The 18,106-nt window shown below is 40.5% G+C and overlaps 1 protein-coding gene across 7 annotated transcripts in view; it reads left to right on the forward strand.

Moving 5' to 3' along the window:
• The first annotated feature begins 1,245 nt into the window (after positions 1-1,245).
• NUMB (NUMB endocytic adaptor protein) overlaps positions 1,246-18,106 on the forward strand; it is a 191,274-nt gene continuing 174,413 nt past the window's right edge. For 2 of the 7 annotated variants that reach the window (XM_046009245.1, XM_046009249.1), the window contains exon 1: positions 1,502-1,661. The gene's annotated coding sequence lies outside the window, so the exon portion shown is untranslated. Of the gene's footprint in view, positions 1,329-1,494; positions 1,662-18,106 lie in introns of those variants that run through there. The other 5 variants (XM_046009246.1, XM_046009250.1, XM_046009252.1 and 2 more) reach the window with 5 other exon arrangements.

Here is an 18,106-nt window from a genome sequence, read left to right on the forward strand (position 1 = left end):
TCCATGGGTTTGTGCATTATAGGTAGAGTTGTAAGGAAGGTACATTTAAATCTGACTTAGACATTTAAAGAGTAATCAGGCCAGCATTTTATTATTTAGGAGCAGGAAAAGTGGGTGGAAATGAAAAAGAAAAGCAATATCTAATGATGGATATATTTCTAGGAGCACAAGAGTTTTTATAGCAACACCAGATTTCTCAAAAATGCATACTGTGACTTGTACCCAAATGAATAAAAAACGCAATCATTTATTCTTGTGTATTGTGCCAATGTAAGAAAAGGGCTGCTATTCATCCAATGGTCCTAATTTAGACTGCTAGGAAGAGGAGAGGTTGGGGGGAAAAAAAAGACAAGCTTTTCAAGTATCTGACACACATCTAGTATGGCTATTTAAGAACTGCTGAAAATAAAAATCAAGTTGGGAGAAGGTGGGAGGAACTGAATTCTCATTTCCAGAGCATCACAAGGGTAGATGTGGTCCGTTTAGTCCCAACTTGCCGCTGGTGGCTGCTTGGTCACTTGACAGGAGCCAGCTAGGGGTGAGTCTGGAAGCTAGAGAACGCTCAACATGCCACTCCAGTTTATTAACGACGTTTTACTGGCAACAGAAGCGACTGATTTCTGCTAAATAAACGGGTGTGCTTTGCCCTTTAGCATGGAGACTTCCGGAAAGAACTTCAAGGAAACTGAGTGCATTTGGAACTTTCAAGAAGAAGAAAATTTTATCTGTGTGATTTCCTCCCAAGGAGTTGGAAAACAAGCCTTAAACACAACCTCTGATATTGGTATTTTGTTAAGCACTACCCTATAAACTAGCAGTGATAAACTTCTCTTTATAGGAGGGAAACTGGCGAAAGGGATGGGTATACAGCGTGAATTCTACAACAAAGAGTTAACCCCTCCCGGGTAACCTCAGCTGTGAGCGTCTGCCCCTTCCTTGCTTTCTACTGCGCAACCAAACTGTGCCCAAGCTTGAACCAACCATGACCATCACAACCCTTGCCAGTTGACTTAACAGACGCTTTTGGCAGCCTATCATAACTTCGAACTGCCCAACCATCAACCAATGACAACTAAAGCTTGGTCCTGGGCTCTCCGGGTCCGAACGGGGGCTAATACCGGGTCCCGGAAAAGGGGCGGCGAGGAAGCTATGACGGACGGCTACGCTCAGCCAATCAGAGCAGAAAGTCGCCTCCCCACTATCCAATGGAGAGGTAGAAAGTATGAAATGGGGTGGGCCTGTTGTCATGGGGGAGGTGGTGGCGCTTGGTGGCTACTGGCGGCCGAGGTAGAGGCAGTGGCGCTGGAGTTGGTTGGGGGCAGCGTCAGGTGAGTGCCGGTATCGCGGTCTTGGGGTCTGGGGGCCGTCGCGGGGCGGAAACTCCACCTCGGTGCTCCGGAGGCGGAGGCCAGAAGAAGGGGCCTTGGACCGTGGGCCGGGTCGGGCCGGGGCCAGGGCGGCGGCGGCGGCGGCGGCGGCGGTGGCGGCGGCTGCGGCGAGTTCGCGCTGACTGGGCTGGTGGGAGAATGGCCCGGTTCCCGGCGGCGAGTTCGGGTTGGCCAGATAGGCTGGGGCCGGACACTAGTGTTTCTGGTCTGGAGATCTCTGGGACGTCCCGCTGCTTGGGTCTGGGGCACTGAGCGGCGGCGGGTGTGTGAGAGGTAAAATCCCTCGGGAGACCGGAGCGGACGGGGTCCCGGTGGGGTGGGGGGGCGGTGACCCGGGGTGACTGGCAACGACCTGGTCCGAGGACCGGGTGACTTCGGCGTACGCAGCCAGCACAGCTTGGGTGCGAGGGAGCAGAGGAACCCGGGAATCCCAGGAGCGGCCCGAGCGGGGAAAGCTGGGGGCCAGGAAACTGGGAGTGGCCGGGGTCCGAGGGAGCCGGGAGACCGAGGGCGGTCAGGGTTCGGAGTGCCAGTGAGCGGCCTGGGTCCGAGCGAGGGGGTCGAGGAAAGGCGGGTTGGGGGGGGGCGGTTTGCTGGGGACCCTCTTGTGGAGGGCAACTGTCGGAGGGTGGAGGGCTCCCGGGGGAGTCAGGTTTTAGGAGTTTTAGCCGCGGGTTTTAGGAGGGTGGGACCTGTGGAGACCTTGAGCAGCTGGGGTCGAACCGGAGCGCCCTGCCCCCACTGCTGGTCTGGGATGGGATACCCGAGACTGGACTGGGAGCTCCTGGTCTGACGATCCGCGGGGCATCAGGGATCCTCGAGGAGTAGCTCGGATTCGATACTAGGCTGACGGGTCTACTGGAGAGTGGAAGTTGTCTCCGTTGGAGAGAAGTCAAGCAAAATGACACAGGGGTGGGCGGGGAGAAATAATTTCCTTATAGGAAGCGCGTAGTAGATGGGGCGTAGTTGGAGGGAGCGAGAAAGTTGGTCAGGAAGAGAGTGGTGGTCTTGTGGAAACTGGCCAGAATAGTAGGTGGGAGAAATTAGCAGTGTGGCCATTAGCGGATTTTAAGGACTAAAGAAATAGAAGAAACTTTGGCTTCGTATACTAAGGTGTAAAGGAAAAAGCTCCTAAAAGGGTTAAGTGGCTTGCGTTCCAGTGCTTTATGAAAAAAAAAATTGTTTTAGCATGACTCCAGTGATTAGAAAATGAGGACGTTGACAGAATGGTGAATTTGAAAGGGAAAAGGAGAGGAGTCGCTGAAACTAAGGGAGTAGAACCGGGGACTTGATCAGAAAGAGGGGAGTCATGAAAGGATGGACATACCCTGGCCACATTACAAATACATTTGAATTCAAGTTCCACCACTTAGCTTGGACAGTTTAAACTCTCTGTGCAAGTTTCCTCGTCTGTATAATAGGGATAATAATAGTCTCTATTTATTAGGGTTGTTTTTTCACATGAGTTAATATTTGTAGAACTTTGAGAATAGTGGCTGCCACGGAGGGAGCCCAGGGTACTTACTGACTGGATTGTTAAATAGAGGAAAAAGACCAGGGATTTTTTATGCTGTGGTTCTCAAACTTTAGTTTGCACGAGAAACATTTTGGGCTTGGTAAAATACGGACTGCTGGCTCCCTCCAGAGTTTCTAATTCAGTAAGTTTGGAGTGGGTCCTGCGAATTTGCATTTATCTCAGGTGATGCTTATGTTGGTCAGAGGATCACACTTTAAAAACCACTTGCTTCCATGAAAACAATAATAATGTAGCAACCTTAAAATATCTGTCTCCTGCTATAGACAAGGAGAGGCAGATTGCCAAAAATGATCCAAATATAAGGGATACTCTCTGAGAAGCCCTGTTTTTCAAACTGTGGATCATGATTTATTAGTAATTTATAAAATCAAGTTAGTGTGTTACCGTGGCGTTGAAAATAAAGTGAAATAGAACAGAATTGCAGTTTCCTTGGTAAGGAAAAGTATTGTTTGGGAAATTTTTCTCATATGTGTGTGTTCTAGGTCACAATGTAAAATGTATTTCTTACAGGCAAAAGAGTTTAAAAAATTGTTTTGAGCCATGCACTGCAGGAGGGGGTTTTGAGGACTGGGTTTATTATTTATGTTTTTATTTTTATTTTTCTGCTAATTTGTCTCCAGTGGTGATACATTCTATTACATTTCTTCTGATTCGGTTTCTCTTATGTTTGCTTTATCACATACTGTGTTGTGCCTCTTTTTAGATACTGAGAATCTTTGGTATGAGGAATTAAGGAAATGTGAGGCAGAGAAATGAAGTCGAGTGGTGTTTCTTAGATGTGGTACACCTTTGTTTCACTTGTGCCTTCTTGTTTATCCTTTCTTTTTATACCACTGTACTGTAAAGCACTGTAAAAAACCTAAGTATACATAGACATATTGGCAGTAAACAACTAATGCTGAAATGGACTGGTTTGAGAAGAGTTCATGTATAGAAAATAAGCAAAAAATAAGTAAGACCCATTTCAAAGGAGAAAAGCAAAGCAGTGTTTCCTTTTTAAAAGAGCGAAAGTTATTTAAAGCTTCTCGTGGCCTTACATTAATACAAAACATATAATATAGAAGCATTTTTAAGGGAATCAGCTATACTTGTGTATTTTAGATTTCTATGTTTCTGAAGAGCGAAAAAAGTGATAATAATCCACAGTAAAATGTACCTGGGATAGAGGCCTAACTACAAAGTAAAGTAAATAGTTTATTAAGCAGGAGCTTTTTTTTTTTTTTTTAAAGATTTTATTTATTTATTTGACAGAGATCACAAGTAGGCAGAGAGGCAGGCAGAGAGAGGAGGAAGCAGGCTCCCCGCTGAGCACAGAGCCCGATGCGGGGCTCGATCCCAGGACTCTGGGGATCATGACCTGAGCTGAAAGCAGAGGCTTTAACCCACTGAGCCACGCAGGTGCCCCGTTTTTTGTTGTTGTTGTTGTTGTTGTTGTTTGTTTGTTTGTTTGTTTGTTTTATTTGACAGAGAGAGAGATCACAAGTAGGCAAAGAGGCAAGCGGGAGTGGGGCGGGGAAGTGGATGCAGGCTCCCTGCCAAGCAGAGAGCCTGATGTGGGGCTTGATCCCAGGACCCCAGGATCATGACCTGAGCCAAAGGCAGAGGCTTAACCCACTGATCCGCCCAGGAGCTTTTGTTTTGATGTTTTTCTCCCTTGAGAATGAACTGTGTGTGGCATATTTGGTAAATTTAACTTGTTTGAGGGAGTTAAGTGTAATCTACAGTAACTTTTTAAAGCTGTGTTAAGAATATATATGTATTTTCTGTGCTGTTTGGTTTGATTTTTCTTCTATAAAAACCTAGATGGTTTATATTTAGGAAGAGTTGATTTAGGTTAGTTTTTGTGGATATAAGAACAGAGAAAGCAGTATGGAAAACAGATTCTTGCAGTTCTCCTTAAAATTTTTAATCCAAGGGATTTATGTAACCCTTTCATTAATGTTTTATTGATGTAAAGAATCTCTTGGTGTAGCTTTGCATTAGGGTTTTTTTTTTTTTTAAAGATTTTATTTATTTATTTGACAGAGAGAGAGATCACAAGTAGGCAGAGAGGCAGGCAGAGAGAGAGGAGGAAGCAGGCTCCCCGCAGAGCAGAGAGCCCGATGTGGGGCTCGATCCCAGGACCCTGAGATCATGACCTGAGCCAAAGGCAGCAGCTTAATCCACTGAGCCACCCAGGTGCCCTGCATTAGGGTTTTTAAAAAATTTTTTGAGAGAGAGAGGGAGAGAGGGAGGGAAAAGGAGCACACGAGCAGGGGCGGGGGAAAGGAAGAAGCAGACCCTGGGTGAACAAGGAGCCTGAATCGGGGCTGGATCCCAGGACCCTGGGATCACAACCTGAGCTGAAGGCAGATGCTTAACTTTCTGAGCCACCCAGATGCCCCACATTAGGGATTTTTACATAATTTCTTGTCTCTCAAAAATAATTTCTCTCAGATTTTTATGTTTCATTAAAATTTCAATTTTTGTTTCGAAGACTACAAAACATAGAATCATTACATATTTGAATTGAAAAACATAAGCAGTCTTTTCAAGAATAAAATTACTGATTTTTATGACATCCAAGGATGAAAGCTTTTGAATTCCTTGCATTGCATTAAATGGAGTATTCCTACCACCAAAATGGTTGTTCTGTAAGTCACTGTGCAGTTGGTGGGCACATTTGTAGAGATCATTCAGTTTTTTACTAACTGATGGAGGAATGTAAAATCTTAATTAATTGAGTGTGGGAAAATATGAAAGTTCGTTCTTTGTGAGCATTCGACCAGTTTGATTACTTGCTTCTTAATAAATGGACTTTATTCAGTTGACTTATTATTCACCCATAATTTAATCACACTTATCTGTGAATAGCTCTGATTGCTCAACTTACTTTACAGTGAGATTTGTTAATCTGTAGTTGAATGAATGGTGGTTTTTAAATCCCAAAGAAACTTTATGTTCCAGACTGTACAATTTAGTGAGACTTAATTTCATATAGCAAAGAAAATTCAAGTAAATGATTTTAAAAAGTAGAAGTTCAATTAACACTAGTTAATTAAATTTATTTTCTATTTCAGTAGCGTTTTATCCTCTTTTATTAATAGCTTCCGATCTGCTCTCTCTGCTTCTAGACTTTATACAGTAAATCCTAATGGAAACTTTGGTGCCTGAAAAATCTAGTTCGTAAAAGTAGAGAAACATGTCTGGTTTTCAGTTCGCCGAGAGAACTACTTTTATCAGGAAAGGTCCCTTGGTAAACGTATTACCTTAAAAAAAAGTTGCTTATTTAATAGAGTACTTGAAAACCAGCATTTTATTTAGGACTTGCCACAACGTCTATTGTGTTTGATAGATTTTGATTTCCACAGAACGGCTCTTGAATTCTCCCAGTTTCTGAACTCTGATACATGTTTCCTTGATAGGGCTAAAGAGAATGGAAACAGTTGTACTCCTTAAATATTAAAAAAGAATTTTGCTATCTTATTTTTTTATCTTGACATTAAAATAAATCCTTTTATTTGCCAAGAGAATTTGTTTCAGTAATACAACCTATTGGAAATTTCATTATTAAAGTTAGAAATACTATATAAAGTCTTAGGATACTTGTTCAGATGTGAGACATGGGTTCTGGTAAGTAGGATGTCCTTATGATACTGCTACGTATTTTTGAGAATGTAAAGTATCCGCAGTTGGAAATCTTGGGGCAGAGGAAGGATTGAAACTAAGGAAGAATGAGGAGAATACGGACATGTGTTTAAGGAGGAGTCTGGAGGATCTGTAGGAAGGATGTCTAGAGTAGTGAGCCACTCTTGGCAGTTTTCCTAGAGTGACATATGTAAAGGAGGATGATCCTATTTTGCAGCATTCTCCCATGGACGGATTTTTTGTTCTGTGCAGCTTCCACTGCTTGCCATGACTCTTCCTTTGTTATCTTCCACTCGGGAAAGCAGGTCAGAATGCAAGTGAATAGACTAAGAATTGCTAGTCCTAGAGGATAGGAGCCTGGGCAGGACCACGTGGAATTAGAAGGCTGGACACTTGTCTCTGCTTCTGTAGCTCTTCCGAATAGGTCCCTAGCAGTTGTCCCTAGGCCAAACCATACCATTTGTCCTTCCCAGTGAACTCTGGGATTAAGCAGTGGGAAGAGACCCCCTGTCATCTAAATGGGTTACCAAGGAGCTGGTGTATTAATAATTAGTGTTCAGTGACTTCCCCTTCTCTCACCACCAAATCTCTGTTTCTTCTCGCTTGCTGATTCCTTATGTTCTCCTAATCAGGATCAAAGTCCTGAGTTCTCTGATTAGATAGCAAAATTTTAATTGTGGTAACTTGTTTATACTAAGGTACATATAGTTAATTAGGAAAATTATTATCAGATTCTTTTCCATTTATTTAGGGAGGAAGAAGGATTGAAAGCTGTGGAAAACTGCTTCGCTCCTGAATAAAGGCAAAGTCAGGGAAGCCAGCAACACAGAGAAATATAATATTAGGTTGACTTCCGAAACTTAAATTTCAATCTTGAGCTCTTCTTGACTCTGTTGTCTTATTTTTAGTCCCATCTATTGAATACTTGGATCTTTCTTTTAATTCAGTTATATTTTTTGCCTTTAAGTCACAGTAAAATTCTTAATTATTTACACCCAGATTAGCAATGTTATAACTAATTCCTAAATTCTTTTGGGTTATGAAGCATAGCTGTGGAACCTATCAGATAAATTTTTCATTAGATCAGACTTCTGGGTTTTTTTAAGCTAATATTTAAGTATTGAATCTCCTTGGCATTGAGTATCCTTAACATATAGTGTGGCAGTTCTCAATCTGCAAATCTTTGAATTGGGGTGGATGTTTTGTACAGTTAATTCATTTGCTCATCAAATGTTAATCTGACAAAAAGTAGTTGGTAGTAGACAAAAGTAGTAAGTTCTAAAAATATAATTATACTTAAAAATACATATACTTAGAACTTACTACTTTTATATATATGCATATGCATATGTTATCTGTATTATATAAATGTTGAGGTGAATTAAATTTTTTATTTTGAAGGTTAGACTGAATTCATAGAAGCTTTGGTTGTTTTGACTATTTGTCTGCATATTGAATATTCAGCTATTATCATACAGGGATTAGATACTATTTTGACTTTTAAAAAAAATTTAATTTTTTTTTTTTTACTGTTTGACTTTTAAAAAGGTTCATCCTTAAAAGCTCTTAGCCTACCTACGTTTTCTATCTTTTCCTTACCCAAATGTGGCTTTTTAGAAACCCTAGTATGCTTCTGTTTTCCCCAACATGGTGTATGCATTCTTTTTCCTCTCTTTTGGGTAACTTTATTCAGGTATAATTGACATACAATGAAATTGCAGATGTTTTAAGATACGGTTTGATGAGTTTTTGCCTATTTATCCACCACAATCAAGATAAGGAACATACTTAACCATTCTAAAAGTTTCCTTGTGCCTGTTTATAATCTATCTCTCCCTTTCCACCCTTAGAGGTAACCACTAATCTGTCATAGATTATCTATCTGCATTTTCTAGAATTTTATGTAAAGATAATTGTAGTGTGTACTTTTTTTGATAGGGAGGTCTGGCTTCTTTCACTCAACCTAATTTATTTGAGATTTATCCATGTTATTTTGTGCATCAGGAGTTTATTCCTTTTTATTGTGGAGTAGTATTCCAATATATAGTTATATCACAATTTTAAAAATCTCTTGTTGATAGACACTGGATTTTTTCCAGTTTTTGGCTATTCACACAAAGCTGTTATGAACATTCCTATACAAGTTTTTATATGGATATGTGTTTTCATTTTTTTTTTTAAAGATTTATTTATTTATTTGAGAGGGAGAGCAAGCTCGCACATGTGGGAGGCAGAGAGGGAGAACCCTAAGCACACTCCCCACCGAGTGCAGAGCCTGACTGGGGCTCCATCTGCGGCCCATGAGATCATAACCCTGGTGGAAACCAAGGGTCAGTGGCCCAACCAACTAAGCCATCCAGGGGTCCCTTCATTTTTTTGGGTATATCTCTAGTAGTAGTAGAATTGCTGGTTTATATGGTAACTCAGTTTTCCAAAGGAGCTATATATGCCATTTTGTATTTCTACCAAGAGAGGCAGTGAGCAATCCAGAGAGCATTCCACATCCTCACCTACACTTGTTACTACTTTTGGATTTTTTTTTTCCCATTTTATTTATTTTTTCAGCGTAACAGTATTCATTCTTTTTGCACAACACCCAGTGCTCCATGCAAAACGTGCCCTCCCCATTACCCACCACCTGTTCCCCCAACCTCCCACCCCTGACCCTTCAAAACCCTCAGGTTGGGGGCGCCTGGGTGGCTCAGCGGGTTAAAGCCTCTGCCTTCGGCTCAGGTCATGATCCCAGGGTCCTGGGATCGAGCCCCACGTCGGGCTCTCTGCTTGGCTGGGAGCCTGCTTCCTCCTCTCTCTCTCTCTGCCTGCCTCTCTGCCTACTTGTGATCTCTATCTGTCAAATAAATAAATCTTTAAAAAAAAAAAAAAAAAACCCTCAGGTTGTTTTTCAGAGTCCATAGTCTCTTATGGTTCGCCTTACTTTTGGATTTTTATTATAGCTATCCTAGTAGATGTGAAGGGACAACTCGTTGTGGTATTCCTTTGAATTTCCCTGATGGCTAATGAGAATTTTTTCATGGGTTTATTGCCTGTTTATCTTCTTGGAGAAATGTTTTTTGGATCCCTTGCCCAATTTAAAAATGGGGTTATTTGCCTATTATTATGTAGTTTGAGTTGTAAAAATAAACATTCTGGACACAAGTCCCTTATAGATACTGGATTTGCAACTAATTTCTTTCTTCCTTCCTCTCCTTTCCTTTTCTTTCCGTTCTGTTCCATTCCTTTCCTTTCTTTCCTTCCTTCCTTCCTCCCTTCCTTTCTTTGAAAGTGTATTTATCTATTTATTTTGTAATCTCTGTACCCAACATGGGGCTCTAACTCAGGACCCCAAGAACAAGAGTCACATGCTCTTCTGACTAAACCAGCCAGTAACCTTTGTTACAAAAGTTTAATAAACTATTCTGCTTTGTTACTAATTCTTCGAAGTAGTAGTTTGTTGGCCTTTTGGTCTAGTGTGGCAGTTGGGATTGTGGTGCCAAGGGAAGCATTTTAGAGTTGCAGGAATGGTTTATAAATGAATCCACTGATCTAAATATATGATTGTATAATTTTATCCTTACATTGTTTCATACTTGGACATTGAATGAAGTTCAGGTGTCATTTTTCTCCTGACAGTGCAGCCTTGTGTCCATATTTCTATAGAAGCTTCAGTGTTGGACCTTTAATGGAAATCAGGGTCAGATTTTTAAACATCTTACTTAGGGTCAAAATCAAGGATTAGTATAACTAACATAGGTTTCTTTCCAATGTAATCTTAGTTGAAGTTGAGAAATAGCATAGTATTTTCCTTTTCATTTAAAATATAATATAAATGTAATTCTTTTACAGTTTGTGTGATTTACTTAGCATTTTCAGATAAACTGATTCTTTTTTTTTTTTTTTTAAAGATTATTTATTTATTTATTTGACAGAGAGAGATCACAAGCAGACAGAGAGGTAGGCAGAGAGAGAGAGGGAAGCAGGCTCCCTGCTGAGCAGAGAGCCCGATGCGGGGCTCGATCCCAGGACCCTGAGATCATGACCTGAGCCTAAGGCAGTGGCTTAACCCACTGAGCCACCCAGGCGCCCCTCTTTTTTTTTTTTTTAAGATTTTTATTTATTTATTTGACAGAGAGATTACAAGTAGGCAGAGGAGGCAGGCAGAGAGAGAGGGGGAAACAGGTTCCCAGCTGAGTAGAGAGCCTGATGCAGGGCTCCATCCCAGGACTCTGAGATCATGACCTGAGCCAAAGGCAGAGGCTTAACCCACTGAGCCACCCAGGTGCCCCTAAACTGATTCTTTGTTTAAAGAACATTTAACTGGGGCTTCTGGATGGCTCAGTTGGTTAAGTGACCAACTCTTAACTTCCACTCAGGTCCTGATCTCATGGGTTGTGAGATCCAGCCTTGGATTGGGGCTCTGAGTTCAGTGGAGAATCTGCTTGAGATTCTGTTTCTCCCTCTGCCTCCCCTTCTCTCTCTCTCTTTTTCAAGTAAGTCTTTTTAAATTAAATTTAATTTTTTTAAAAGATTTTGTTATTTGAGAGAGAGAGAATAAAAGATATAGAGACAGTATGAGAAGGGGAAAGGAAGAAGCAGGGACTCTAGGATCACGACCTGGGCCGAACGCAGTCGCTTGACCAACTGAGCCACCCAGGTGCCTCAAGTAAATCTTTAAAAAAACCCACAAAAAACATTTAACTCTAAATTGAGCTCCTTTTCCATATGTTTTAATAGGCATTATATTTTCTTTTTGGAGATCTTAGGAGCAAAGGGAAAAGTATACATCTTTTACATAGTATTTGAATTTGTGTGTCTCATTTCTCTTTGTGGAGTTCTGCTTCTTTAGAATATAAGGGCAATACTTTGCCAAGTAAGAACTAATTTCCTGGGAAGGCAGGTTGCTGGCTTGACTTCTGGCTGTGCCTGAGTTTAGTTCTATGCAAAATAATGAAATCACCTAATTATTTTCTCTAATTCAAATTAAACATGATTGGTTTATATTTGCATTGTATTGAATTCTGTAACCTTTTCTTATAGATTTGTTAACATACCTTGAAGGACTTTGACTTCATTTGATAAGTTGACTATTTGTATCTGAAATGATACTAATGATGTGTTCCTTCATTGAATGTTCTTACTCTTTGGGTCTCCCCCCACCTCCCCAGTAGATGTAGTTAGTGTGGGATATCACTTGTGCTTCTACAAGAAAGCCCAGACACTGAAATATAATCATAGTTTCTATGATATTGACCCTTCATTCTTTTTTAAAAGATTTTGTTTATTTATTTTGAGAGAGAGTGTGTGTACATGCACACAGGTGAGTGGGGGAAAGGGCAGAGGGAGAGTGAATCACAGGTTAACTCTACTCTGAGCGTGCAGCCCAACGAAAGGCTCAAGGTAGGGCTTGATCCCACCACCCAGAGCATGACCAGAGCTGAAATCAAGAGCTGGGCACTCAAACCAGTAAGCCACCCAGGTGCTCTGACGCTTCATTATTTTTTTAATGACATTAACATTTATCTATTTTTTCCTCATGCAGATTTTTATTGAACACATAATTTTGGAACTTGCTTTTTTTTTTTAAGGCTCCACACTGGGCATCGAGCCCAATGCAGAGCTTGAACTCATGACCCTGAGACCAGTACCAGGAGATGGTCACTTAACTGAGTAAACCACCTAGGCACCACTGGAACCTGCCTTTTTTTTTTTTTTTTTAAAGATTTTACTTATTTATTTGACAGAGATCACAAGTAGGGAGAGAGGCAGGCAGAGAGAGAGGAGGAAGCAGGCTCCCTGCCAAGCAGGGAGCCCGATGCGGGGCTCGATCCCAGGACCCTGGGATCATGACCTGAGCGAAAGGCAGAGGCTTTAACCCACTGAGCCACCCAGGCGCCCCTGCCTTTTTGTTTTAAAACATACATTGTAATATCATTATAATTATTTGAAAACAGTTTAAAACAGCTGAGGAATATTCCATTAAAGGGTATATCGTCATTTATACAAGGGATTTCCATAGTTTCACATTCAGATTATTAATTTATTAATTTCCAATTATTATAGACAAAACATCATTGAATATTGCTAAACACAGATCTTTGTCCACATTTCTATAATGTTAAGATAGATTTCTATAAGTGGAATTATCAAGTCAAGGTATACATTTCTGAGTGTTTTCAAGAGAGCAGAACATTGCATAATTCCTTTCTAGAAGGTTGTACAAATTTATGTTTCCATTAACGGTGTATGAGGTTGAGGTATATACCCTTGCCAGCAGTGTTATCATTTAAAAATATTTGCTAATTTGATAGGGAGAAAATAGTAACTGGTTTCTGAAATTTTTATTTTATCATTAGTGGAACATTTTAAATATTATCATTAGCCTTTAAGTATTTCCTTTAAGTGAAGTTATATTCCTGTTCTTTGCCGTTTTTCTTTTTCTGAGTGGTCTCTAATTTTTTTTTTTTTTTAAAGATTTTATTTATTTATTTGACAGAGAGAGAGGTCACAAGTAGGCAGAGAGGCAGGCAGAGAGAGAGGAGGAAGCAGGCTCCCCACGGAGCAGAGAGCCTGATGTGGGGCTCGATCCCAGGACCCTGAGATCATGACCTGAGCCGAAGGCAGCGGCTTAATCCACTGAGCCACCCAGGCGCCCCGGTCTCTAATTTTTTTATTTAAGATTTTATTTATTTGAAAGAGAGAGAGATCACAAGTAGGCAGAGAGGCAGGCAGAGAGATGGGGAGGGAATCAGGCTCCCTGCTAAGCGGAGAGCCCAATGTGGGCCTTGATCCCAGGACCCTGAGATCATGACCTGAGCCGAAGACAGAGTCTTTAACCCACTGAGCCACCCAGGCACCCTGAGTGGTCTCTAATTTTTATGTGGAATTTAGGGATGGATAATATTCAGAGCTGTGACTTAATTTACATAAATGATCAGCAAAAAGTTTAATGTACCTGTCTTTTTTTTTTAGATTTTATTTATTTGTTTTGAGGAGAGAATGAGCAGTGGGGAGGGGTAAAGAGAGGGAGAGAGAGAGACAGACTTCCTGCTGAGCATTAATGCCCCTTTCAATTTTTTTTTAAGATTTTTTAAAATTTATTTGACAATTTAAACCATCCCTAGAGCACAGTTTATTCAATTTACCTCAAGTCCAATTTGTATCTCCCTAAGGCATGGTTTCCTATGAAGTAGCCATTTTTTTTTTTTTTTTAAGATTTTATTTATTTATTTGACAGAGAGAGATCACAAGCAGACAGAGAGGCAGGCAGAGAGAGAGAGAGGGAAGCAGGCTCCCCGCCGAGCAGAGAGCCTGATGCGGGACCCGATCCCAGGACCCCGAGATCATGACCCGAGCCGAAGGCAGCGGCTCAACCCACCGAGCTACCAAGCGAGTCTTTTTTTTTATATATACATGAATGACTTCTGGAGGGAACACTCAGGAGGAACATGTACCAAGAACACATAAGAAAAAATATGTACACATACATTTAAGAGTTTCACTTAATAAAAGTAGTATTGCGTAATAAAACCCTGAGATTTATTTGTCCCTCTCTCTCTTTTTTTAAATTAAATTAATTTTTTTTGTTTTTCTTTCTTTTTAAAAAATTATTTATATTAACATATAATGTATTATTTACCCTAGGGGTACAGGTCTGTGAATCATCAAGCTTACACATTTCACAGCACTCACCATAGCACATACCCTCCACATGACCTTTTTTTTTTATTTTTAAATTTTAATTTAAATTTTAATTTTTTTAAAGATTTTATTTATTAATTTGACAGAGATCACAAGTAGGCAGAGAGAGGAAGGGAAGCAGGCTCCCTGCTGAGCAGAGAGCCCGATGTGGGGCTCAATCCCAGGCCCCTGAGATCATGACCTGAGCCGAAAGTAGAGGCTTTAACCCACTGAGCCACCCAGGTACCCCAAGGTTTTTTTTATTTTTGAGCAATCTCTACACCCAGTGTAGGGCTTGAACTCACAGTCCCCAAGATCAGGGCTTGCATGCTCTATCGTCTGAGCCAGCCAGGTGTTATTTGCTACTTAAAAGCACCAACTAAAAAATTCCTCAGAAGTTTTATCTTGCAAAAAAAATTGAAGCGAGTTCCTAAACAAAAAATAAGGTTATTTTCAGAATAAAAATGATCTTCAACGAGGGATTAAAATACATTTTAAAATGAGACAGGGGGCGCCTGGGTGGCTCAGCGGGTTAAGGCCTCTGCCTTCGGCTCAGGTCATGATCCCGGGGTCCTGGGATCGAGCCCCGCATCGGGCTCTCTGCTTGGCTGGGAGCCTGCTTCCTCCTCTCTCTCTCTCTGCCTGCCTTTCTGCCTACTTGCCTACTTGTGATCTCTATCTGTCAAATAAATAAATCTTTAAAATAAAATAAAATAAAATAAAATGAGACAGAACTTGAAAATAGAAATCCTCAGTAAGTAATAAATTCAAATCATTAGTGTAAACAACAGATAACTTCCTAGGTCGCATAGTATTCCATTTTATGAATACCACACTTCGTTTTTCTGTTGTCCTGTCGATAGACATTTGTGTTATTTCCAGTTTTTGCCTGTTAGGAATAAGGCTGCTATTAACATTCTTGTACAGGTCTTTTTGTGAACATATGTTTCATTTCTTTTGGTCAGCTACCCACCAGTGGAATTGTTGCATCACAGGGTAGAGGTATGGTTAACTGTAAGAAATTGCCAAATGATTATCCACTAGCAGTGTATGAGGTCCCGTTGCTGCCTATCATTGCCATCACCTGAGTTGTTAATTTCTTTGATTTTTTTTTTTTTTAGCCAGTCAAGTGGGTATAAAATGATGTCTTAGAATGATTTTTATTTGCATTTTTCAGATAACTAAAGATGTTGAACATTTATTCTTTTTTTTATTAAAATCTTTACAAGAGCAGATTTGCAGATTAATAGTAAATATATTAATAAAACGTTTAGTATGTTTTATTGCTATATATGGATCTAGACTTATTAATCTGATCTGTAAGGTCAGAGTTTAATTTTTTTTTTCTAAAGATTTCATTTATTTATTTGACAGAGAAAGCACAAGCAGGGAGAGCAGGGGAGGGAAAAAAGCAGGCTTCCTGCTGAGCAGGAAGCTGGATGTGGGGCTCCATCCCAGGACTCAGGGATCATGACCCGAGCCTAAGGCAGACACATAATGACTGAGCCACCCAGGCACCCTTAATTTGTAATTAAAAATAAAATGAAAAAGATTTATTTCAAGTGTAAGATTTTTCAGAATTTCCATATCATAGTGATAATTCTTAGATTTCTTGGAGACAAGTAAACGTTTGCTGTTGATTAATACTTGTGAGAATTTTGTTTGATAAGTAAATGATTTAAAAGGAAGACTTGAGGCTGTGTTTTGTAGAGCTGCTGTTTGAATTTGGTATATTGAATCATTGATTCAGGAACATTAAAATTGCATGATCTGGCTAGGACACTAGCTTGTATTTGAGCCACTTGAGAGAACTGATAGTCTAGTAATGGGATTAGGTGGTAGTAGTAACACTAGCAGCAGCTGATGCTGTATTCGAGGCATTGTTCTAAGTGCTTTACAGGCAACTCATTTAATTCTCACAATAACTCCTATGAGGGTAGGTATTATGATCTTTATTATTATTATTAAATATTTTATTTATTGAGAGAGAGTGTGCATGTGTGTATGAGCTCACGTTGGTGGGGAGGGGCAGAGGGAGAGGAAGGAGCAGGTGCTCCATCCCAGGACCCCAGGATCATGACTCCAGCCCAAGGAATTAACTGACTGAGCCATCCAGGTGCCCCGTCATTATTATCCTTATTTTCCTGTTGAGAAATTTTAGGTACAGAGGTTAAGCATTTACCCAAAATCATAGAGCAAATGGTGGACTCAAACATAAGTAGTCTGGCTTCAGAGGTCATATTCTTACCCTTCAGTGCTTAAGTGATTAAATACAGTCAATTTTATGTTCTTTATAGAGCATATCCTTCTGTGGTACTGGTGGTCGTAGTGTAAATTGGGATTTCAATTTTGCGAATAGGTTCACGTTTTCAAATAGGTTCTCTACAAGTCTCCTTCACTTCACTATCAGTATTCCTGCATGTATCCCAGGGGTGTGATTTATGGAAGGAAAGTTTCATCTGAGTTAACAGATGGTGAACAACCCTAGTAACCTGAGATTGAGTGCTTTTCTAGAGATGTCATTTCTGTCTATACCTTAATTGAACCTTTGGAATTGGAGCAACTACTTTCAGACAATCTTCAGCCTTGTTTGTTTAACTGGTCTCTGTGAAAATCTCTAAATGTAAATGTTTAACATCCTCTGGAAACAAACTGAGTGAGATATGAGGTTGATGGAGCTTGTGCCTGAGAAAATTTGGCCGAATAACAGCGCTCCCTAAATATATGATATTCATAGATATTTTTGATGTGCTGACACAAGAATCACAGTTCCTAAAATTCTTTTCTTCCTGAATCTTCCGCATACTGAAACCATGAAACTCTTCTTTGTCTTTAGTTTGGATTTAGATAAGATTCATCTTTGAGGGTAGGGCTGGATTTTTTTTTTTTTAAGATTTTATTTTTAAGTAATTTCCGAATCCAGTGTGGGACTTGCACTTAAACACCCTGAGATCAAGATCATGACCTGAGCTGAAGGCAGAGGCTTTAACCCACTGAGCCACCCAGGAGCCTCTGGTGCCTGATGATCTAAAAAGGATTTCAATACTGAAATATTCAAATTATTCTGAAATTATAGTGAATAATATGAATTTTTTAAAATCAGCTTTTTAAATATCAAAAACAAATGTGCCAGTGCTGTTTATAGAGCAGTATCTGGCACTGATTTTCAGTGAAGATCTTTTTTGGGGGGCTTTTATTTTATTTTATTTTTTCAGTGTTCCAAAATTCATTGTTTATGCACCACACCCAGTGCTTCATGCAATATGTGCCCTCCTTAATACCCACCACCAGGCTCACCCAACCCCCTACTCCCCTCCCCTCCAAAACCCTCAGGTTGTTTCTCAGAGTCCATTCAGTGAAGATCTTTTTTTTTTTTAAGATTTTATTCATTTGACAGGCAGAGATCACAAGTAGGCAGAGAGGCAGGCAGAGTAAGAGGAGGAAGCAGGCTCCCTGCTGAGCAGAGAGCCCCATGTGGGACTCCATCCCTGAACCCTGGGATCTTGACCCGAGCTGAAGGCAGAGGCTTTAACCCACTGAGCCACCCAGGCGCCCCATTCAGTGAAGATCTTAAGTCATATGTCATATTTCTGTTTACATGTGGGCCTGTTTTTATGCTCTTTTTGCTTATCTCAGAGCTAGTAGTACATTGTCTTTATTTACAATAGCTTTGTAATAAATTTAGATGTCTGGTATGGTGAGGACTCATACCCCCACTTCGTTATTCTTTAAAATTATCTTGGTTATTCTTCTAAATCTCTATTGGCGTTTAAAATACTGTAATTTTGGGGCACCTGGGTAGCTCAGCCATGAAGCGTCTGCCTTTGGCTCAGGTCATGATCCCAGCGTCCTGGGATTGAGTCCCACATCCGGCTCCCTG

Source organism: Meles meles, chromosome 6 (assembly GCF_922984935.1).
Source record: "Meles meles chromosome 6, mMelMel3.1 paternal haplotype, whole genome shotgun sequence".
NCBI classification, from domain to species: Eukaryota; Metazoa; Chordata; class Mammalia; order Carnivora; family Mustelidae; genus Meles; species Meles meles.